Here is an 8,915-nt window from a genome sequence, read left to right on the forward strand (position 1 = left end):
TTGTTTACATGGACCGGTTTCTGGCATGCTGCGGACTGGTGCCGGTCCACGGAGTGGGGGTTGGGGACCCCTGTATTAGAGTCTACATTAGATTACAGGATGAACTAATCCAGTCTCAGTTGTTATTCTATCGTTCAGATTTTAATATATCTACACACCAACTATCCTGATTTAAAAGACTATATAGCTATTATATGAAACTCTCTTCTACAAAATTGCCTCATTAATATCCCTTAAAAATGAGCACTTGGTTTCATTATGCTACTTATAAAATGAATGTCATAAAATCAGAAAATCTTGTTATGTGTAATATTTTATAAATAATGTAAAAATCTATTTCCTTGTCTTTAGTGCTGGAATTGCCTGCTGAGAACAAGAAGTTGTCATTATTGTTATTAAATATTTAACATATAGTTTCTCAGACTTCACAGCAAAACAAACAACATACAAATGTTTTAGAAATAAAATATAATAGTTAGTATAGCTTCACTCCTGGTTGCCATTTTGTCCATCTATTCTCTTTGATCTCTTCCCGTCAACATTTCCATTATCAACCACTTTTTCTAGTTTCTTCCACTTTACTAAGCATAATTTCTTTTTTTAGTTGCTTGTATCACATGCCCAAAGAAGGTGAGTTTTTGTTTTCCTATCATCAACATCTCAAAGGATCAGTCAGGCTATTTGGTCTAGGACTGACTGACTGATCCATCTTCTTGCAGTCCATGATACTTAGTAATCGTGTTCCACTGTTTATCTTCTTTTTCTAGGTATTTCATGTTGTTCATCTTTCACAGCTGTTTCAGGTTCACCAGCTCAGAAATTTACAAGCTGTTGCTTCTCAAGGAATCAACACAACACAGATAAGACCAAGTTTTATTGCAAGCAGATTAGTGCCTGGATAATCACACCTTGCTGACAATAAAGAGCACTCATCATATAATCAGATTCAAATCCTTCTAATAGATTTCCTTATTTTCCTCAAACTAATCCAATTCTAGTTTTATGTTCCTTACCCTATCCAAGATGCTGTAGAATTTATTTAGTTATTCCATTTTCAAAGATCCTGAATGGTTTACAAAATATTACATTAAATTATATACATTAAACATTAAAATTAATAGAAGCAACAAAAATTGCAATCACTCTGATGAAAATGTGTTCATGGTTCTTCAGAAATGCAGTTGGGGTAGTTATTCAGGGGTAGGCTGTTCCAAAAAGAGGAAAGCCATCACAGAGAATGTTCATCCAGAAATTCTGCAGAATATACATACTTTTCTGAAGGACATAGATCTCTTTAAAGCAGGGATGTCAAACTCAATTTCACTGAGGGCCACATCAGGGTTGTGGTTGACCTCGGGGGGCCGGGTGGGCCTGGTTGGGGTGAGCGTGGTTGGGGTGGGTGTGGTCAGGGTGGGTATAGTCAGGGTGGGCGTGGCCAGCTCGACATTGCTTGTGTTGGGGGACACCTGTGTGGCCCAGGCGGGGCTGGGGGGATCCAGCCTGGTCCTCAAGTTCCCAGGGCACCAGGACACCACAGCCCAGCCCAGCCCAGCCCAGCTGTCCCAAGGGGACACCCTGCTGTGCTTACCTCCTCCTCGAAGCTGCTGCTGCTGCTGCTGCTGTTCTTGCTCTCCTTAGCCAGGTTGCTCATGATGTGTGCAGGAGGGCAAAGTATGTGGGTCAGAGTGAGGCCCACTCCTTCTCCATGTTAGGAAACCTGGTTTTGTAACTAAAGTCTCCTCAGCAATAGGATGGGAGACCACCAGGAGAGATCAGGAGGAGGAGACAAGGGAATGGCAAAAGGGCAGCAGGGCTGCTGGTGGCCAAGTGCTAAGGCAGCACTTCCCTCAGACCCTCCCTCTCTCTCATTGTAATCCCCTTCCTTCTTTCCTTCCTTCCTTTTCTTCTTTTTCCTTCCCTCTTTATTCTCCTTTCTTTCTTCTTCCTTCCCCTCTTTTTATTTCCTTACTCTCTTCTTCTCTTTCCTTCTTTTTTCTTTGTTTTTCTTCTTTCCCTTTCTCCTTTCCTGTCTCTTCTTGGATGCTCAAATGCAAAAGAGGAAACATTTCTCGATGCCTTCTTGCCTTGTGATCAAATGCCACTTTTGTAAGCAGTTTGTGGCCACTTAAAAGACTGAGAACAAACCAGGCTCAGTTTATCCCATGCTTGCATTTAGTGGGGGTGTCCGCAAGGAGAAGGGCGGGATATAAATTCAATAAATAAATAAATAAATAAACAGTACAAAAAAACTGTCAAAATGGTGGCTGTGGTAGTTAATCAGAGCTCCTCTGTTTTTTATGTGCAACAGCTTTAGCTTTTATGAGCAGAGGTAGGTTAGTTGTTTTTCTATTAATACATAATCCTTAAAAGGGCTCTCCTGTAGGGAGCCTGCTTTGGTCTAATTCAGACTGGAAATATACCAAAGGAAAATATTTTCCCCCACTCTGCTTTATCCTGTTTTCCCCACTGGAAATGACTGTTTGCGACATACAAGGAGGGGATACTTTCCTAAGAGCTCACAATTCAAGAATACCAATGTTAACTTGGATTGCCAACAAAGTTCTGTCTGTGACAAAACAGAACACAAAATAGCTTTTTCCTTTGAACTGGGGCATTTCCAACCGAATTGCCTCTCCCTCCCTCCCTCCCTCCCTCCCTCCCTCCTTCCTTCCTTCCTTCCTTCCTTCCTTCCTTCCTTCCTTCCTTCCTTCCTTCCTTCCTTCCTTTCTCTTTCTTTCTTCCCTCCTTGCTTTTTTTTAAGCTACCAGAGGCCCCAGGCAGAGGTGGCAACAGGCAGCCAGCAGTAGGCAAAGGCTTCCCTTCCCCAGTCATTGCCTCTGCATTGCTCAGCTCATCTCTCCCAGACCCACACATGTGTTTGTTCACCTGCCGTGTCCCCCGACAGCTCCTGCAATCGCCTATCACACGCTGGCAGGCAGAAGCCTAAAGCTCCCATTCTGTCTCCTCCACGCTCAGGAAGGGGCGAGGGGAGGGGGAGAGATTGGCAGAGTTGCCGGTGGCCATGCCGCCGCCGGCCGTGGCTTTCCCACTCGGGGGTGGGGCAATCCTATTGAAAGGGAAGCCTTGAAGGCTGCGAGACCAGGCCGGCGAGCGGGGCATGGAGGCGCTAGTGCGGAAGAAGGCGAGCAGTAGCTCTAGTGGCAACAAGGGCCACCAAAAAGAGCAGAGTCTATGTGTGTGCCTGCTACAAGCTCACCCATCAGCCATTGCTCTCCATGCCTTGGATCAGCTGTAGTGCACCGCGGAGAGCTTGGCTGACGGGGGAAGGCAGGCGTGCACACAGACTCCGCTGTTTTCAGTGGCGCTTTGGTGCCTGGCCCAGCAAAGTGGAGCCAGGCGTGGTGAGGCGAGGCCCTGCAAAGCAGAGCCAGACGAGGAGAGGCCCAGTAAAGCGGAGCATGGTCGGGTGTGATGGGGGAGGCCGGGAGGGGTGGGGGAGGCCAGGAGGGGTGGGGCGGGGTGAGACAAATGAGCTGCAGCTGCTCCTGCATACCACCAGCCTTCAAGTGCTCGCCATTTCCTGTGCATGCGCCGGGAGGGCGCCCAGCCGGGTTGGGATGGCCAGTGCTGGGGCAGCGAGGGCCGGTCCCTTGCCATTTCTGGAACAACTCCAGGGGCCAAATTTGGGCCATTGGCGGGCCAGATCCGGCCCGTAGGCCTTGTGTTTGACATGTCTGCTTTAAAGGATACATATGTTTTGTATTTCTTATAAATTAGTACTAACAAAGAATTATGAGCAAAAACTTTTTCAGATCATAACCTGGTGATATTTAAAAATAAGAGGAAAGACAGAACTTTTAGTTGGAGATAAAATGAGATTTTGTAACAAAAAGAATTAATGATTAAAGACTGCAATAAGTAGTTGAAAGATTTTTTTAAGATTAAATAAAGATACAGACATAAGGATAGCATGAGATGCAAGCAAACCTTTTATGAGATGACAATTCACATAGCAGAATGACAAACTGAAAAAACAAAGTAGAAAAAAGTGCAAAAGATTTTAACACGATAAAAACGAAAGAGAATTCATTAAAAAGATCACCAGGAAGCAAAAAATATAGCTCAGCAAATTAAACTTTTATAATACCAGCTTTCTAGCTAACAAAAAAATGGAAACAAATATTTCTCTATGTATAGCTCTGTTTTCTCTCATTTTTAAGCTTTGCTTGTGTAAACATTTAATACAATGATTCTGTAATTTTCATACGCTTACACTCCTGCCACCATTTGATATAAATATAATCATTTCCCAAATTTTTTGGCAAAAAGGCCACTAACTGCCTCTTCTCCTGCAACTTTAAACCTGGTGCTTTCCTATTTGATGCATAATCTTCTTACATGATTATCATTAGGACATATTAGAATCCGGTTCCAAACTTATCATTTCATTTTATTCAATACTGCTACTACTGTATGAGCAGCCGTCCTCTTCTAGAGAATTAAAAAAACAAACAATCCCTAATACAAGAATTGTAAGAAAAATATAAGGTACATTCTGATGCAACCCCCTCCCCCACCATATACTATAAGGATTACGTTGCTTTACAAAGGAGTAAATATCTCCATCTTTATTTGTGTGACTCTTATTCACCCTTGAAATTTGCCATCATTACAGAACAATTTCCATTGCATGGGAACCAGCAAAAACAGCTTGGCCTTGCCATGCTAATAATAGGTCTCATAGTTGGCCCATAGTATGGGCACAATCAGGTGTAGTGGAGGTAGAAAGTCTCATATTTAACACCAATCCTAAACTTATAGAAATATTTTTTCCAAATCCCTTAATAAACTATCCAGCAAAACAGTGAAGCAGCCTAAAACATTTTTATTAAGTTTGGAATTAAGTTCAGTGCTGATGTCCTAGGAAACATCCTTCTCTATCCCTATAAGATATGCATGTAGGGAAAATCCTGCTAAGCTTAAAAGAAGCTGTTATTTACATTTTCCAAGTCTAGATTTAAAGGACAATGAAGGATGGACTTTTCCAAACCTCTTGGTTCTTTTTAGTCCATCAATTTATCATAGTAGCAAAATCAGATAATATACTTCCTTATTACAAGGCAATAAAATAGCAAGTGTATTCAGAATTGATGCTAGGCAAGAATGTAAAGAATATTAGGTAGGAATATGCTCCTTTCAATATACAGTAGTTACAACTATTTATATTTTTGAGGACCAGTAAGGTAAAAGTTTATAGGCACAGTCTAACTGTATCAGGATCAGGCGTATTTTTCTAATTAAAATTATATCATTCTCCTTCCACAAGATTCTAAAGGCTTTTACAAATAATATAAGATAAACATAGCACTGAAAGGTTGAAAATAAAGGGATGGATGAACAGTAATATTCTGGTCCAGTCTTTAATTCTATTCTATGAATTTAAATATAAACATAACCTTCAGACATTATGATTTGACTAAATCATTATTTAATCACAGCAGGGGAATGGGATTGACAAAAGTATATCAATCACGTGCTTCAAGTTGATAATGTCTATCGGTCAGTATTTATAGCATTACTACTATGTTTTCCTAAAATAAGACTCACCCAGAAAATAAGCCCTAGCCTGACTTTTTACTGTGCTCCTACTATAAGCCCTACCCCAAAAATAAGCCCGGGGTGGGCATGGTCAGCACAGAAGGCAGAGAGCGTGCAGGGGCTGACGGTGTCCAGCAGCAGCTGTAGCACAGCTAAATCCATGCGCAGAGGTGGGGGGGAGGCAGGCAATCTAGATATGTTGTGTGGCCACCTGGCTTGTGGGAGATTAATGGGAGGCTCACGTGGTGGCACTGGCAGCAGGTGGAGGCAGAGGCATGGGGGGAAAGGGAGGTGTTCCAGACACGGCCCACAGCCGCCTGGCTCACAGGAGGCTCACATGGTGGCACCAGCAACAGGGGGAAGAAGAGGCATGTGGGAGGCAGGCAATCCCAACACACTACCCACTCCATCCCACTGTCTCTCAACTTGTCCATGACCATGCCGGGGCAACTGGCCACGTGGCATGTTGCGATTGCCTGCCTCCCCCTGTGCCTCTGCCTGCTGCCAGTGCTGCTGCACGACCCTCCCCTGAGCCAGGCGGCTGTGCAGCACATCTGGATTGCTTGCCTCACCCCCGCCTCTGCCTCCATGCTCAGACTTACCTGCGCTCCACCAAGGGGTCAACAGGCTGCGGCTGCTGCTGGATATCTTCAGCCCCCGAGAGCTTGCCGCCTCTTGTATGCACGCTGGGGGTGGGGCACCCAGCCAAGCTGATCACCCTGATACTGTGTTTCCCAAAAATAAAACCTAATATGTCTTCTGGTGCAAAAAAAAAAAAAAAAGACCTGGTCTTATTTGGGGGGAAACACAGTATATTTTTTTATTCCTAGTATTCTTTTGAAATTTCATACATTTCCACTGAATGCTTTTTATTTTTTTCAAAGTGGTAAAAACCACAGCCAGATAATTCACATAAAAAAGAATACTAAGATGTATTCAGCTCTGTAAGGAATGTATGATCTTTGCTAGTTATGAATGAATCTCACCTGGGAGCATACAAGAAATGTCAGCATTACTTTCAGCTTCACAAATCTAATTCTAAGGTAATCATAAAATTCTATTATTCATACATTGCATGAGCTATAAAGACCCTTGTGAGTCATCTAATCCATTTCCCTACTCAGTCAGGAATTGCAAATTACATCTCATTTTGTAAGTTGACCGTATAGGTGCTCATTTGAAAACCACCAAGTTATACTGCTAAACAGCTCTTGCTGTATTGTGAGATTCTGAGCCTAAATATTTCTTTGGATTTCAACCTGTTGGTTTATCGTCTGCTCTTTGTTTCAACAGAAAATTGAATTGAGTCCTTTTGTAATGACAGCCTTTTAGATATTTGAAAGCTACTATCACATCAACCCTGAGCTTTTTTTTTTCAGCTTCACTTTAAAATGTAGTGTTCAGAACTATACTACAAAAACAGTCTAACCAGCACATAGTACAGTACAATGTAACTATTGCCTTCCATGATACTGTGCTTCTCTTAATACAGTCTAATACTGAATTAGCCTTTTTAACTGGGGCATTAGTCCTCAACTTAAGAACACAATTGAGCCCAACATTTCCATTGCTAAGCAAGACAGTTGTTAAGTGAATTTTGCCCCATTTTATGACCTTTCTTGCCACAGTTCTTAAGTGAATCACCACAGTTGTTAAGTTAGTAACATGGTTGTTAAATGAATCTGGCTTCCCCATTGACTTTGCTTGTCAGAAGATCGCAAAAGGTGATCACATGACCCCAGGACACTGCAACCGTCATAAATATGAGACAGTTGTCAAGGATCTGATTTTTGATCATATGACCATGGGGATGCTGCAACAGTTGTGATAAGGCACTTTTTTCAGTGCCATGGTAACTTTAAACGATCACTAAATGTACTGTTGTAAGTCAAGGACTACCTGTAATCCTAGACACCGTGTCTCTCCCAAACTAAGACCCACCCAGAAAATAAGCCCTAGCCTGATTTTTTGGAGTGGGCTTAATATAACCCCTACCCCCAAAATAAGCCTGGGTGGGTGGGTGTGGCCAGCACAACAGGTGGTGAGTGCGTGGGGGTCAACAGTGTCCATCAGCAGCTACAGCCCACCGCCCCCCTGGCGCACCGCAGATAAGTCTGAGCGCAGAGGCAGGGGGGAGGGAGATGATCTGTTGCTGTGGCTGCTGCCGCTTCTACTGGGCCACGCCCCACCATTGCCTTCCAAGCTCCACCTTCACCCACTGCCCAGGATTCACACCCATTGGCTGACTTGGGAGGCAGCAGCAGGGCGCAGCCCAGGCCAGGCCAGCAGCAGCAATAGCAGAATCCCCCTGGGACGGCCCTACCAATGCCAGACTGGAGCCTCGGGCTGGTAAGGAGGCAGAGACTCCAGGTGACGAGCGGAGCGCTCCGCTGCCACTGCTGCTTTCCCCTCAGAGCTGCAAGTGCAAGGCAGCTCTGAGGCAGCACCCATTTCCTTTAAGCCTACCGAGGCTTCGGTCTGGGCTCTTAGGGTTAAATAGCATGCAGCTGGTCATCCTGGGGGGATTCTTCTGTTGCTCGTGGTGGTAGCACCAGCACGCCTCATGGCCTCCTGCCCCCGTGCAGCTGCGAGCAACTGGTGGAACGGAGTGGGCGGGTGGCCACAAAATAAGATACCCCCTGAAAATAAGCCCTAATGGGTCTTTTGGTCCAAAAAAAATATAAGACCGGGTCTTATTTTCAGGGAAAGACAGTATATATCGGACATGCAGCACCATCATGGTATCCCCAATACTCCACATCTAATCATTTACTATGCAGATGCAGGACCTTACATTTGTTACAGTTAAACATAATCCTCTTTGAAGATTAAATTATATGATATTGAACACTGGCCTAATCTTTTATGATGTGAAGATCACAATTTCTTTTTGTTATATATTTGTTTCTATATGGTAGTCTTTGACTTACAATTCAAAGTTATGGTAGACACCAAAAAGTACTTTTGCCCTTTTTTTCCAAATTTCAGCAACACACTCTCTTGTGATTACATGAACACTTGGCAACTGTCTCACTTTTACTGTCTTTTGCAGTGTCCGATGGTCACATGCCCATGATTGGCAATGTATTTTGTCAGTTTCTGATACTTACTTCCAGTTCTGGCCAAAAAACTGATTCCCTTAACAACTGCAGTGTTTGCTTTACAACTGCTGGAAAAAAATGTCAAAAAATTGGGTCCAGTATCATATGCCTTGACTTATGATTACAAAAATTTACATACCCAGAATTCTGGGCTAAATTATGATTCTGTTTTGAGGACTACTGCAATGGACTCCATGAAGCAAAAAAAACAGCTCAGGATAACTTTGAGACAGCTAAAGCATCTGCTCCATGTTG

Source organism: Protobothrops mucrosquamatus, unplaced genomic scaffold (assembly GCF_001527695.2).
Source record: "Protobothrops mucrosquamatus isolate PMUCROS unplaced genomic scaffold, P.Mucros_1.0 scaffold3206, whole genome shotgun sequence".
Lineage (NCBI taxonomy): Eukaryota > Metazoa > Chordata > Lepidosauria > Squamata > Viperidae > Protobothrops > Protobothrops mucrosquamatus.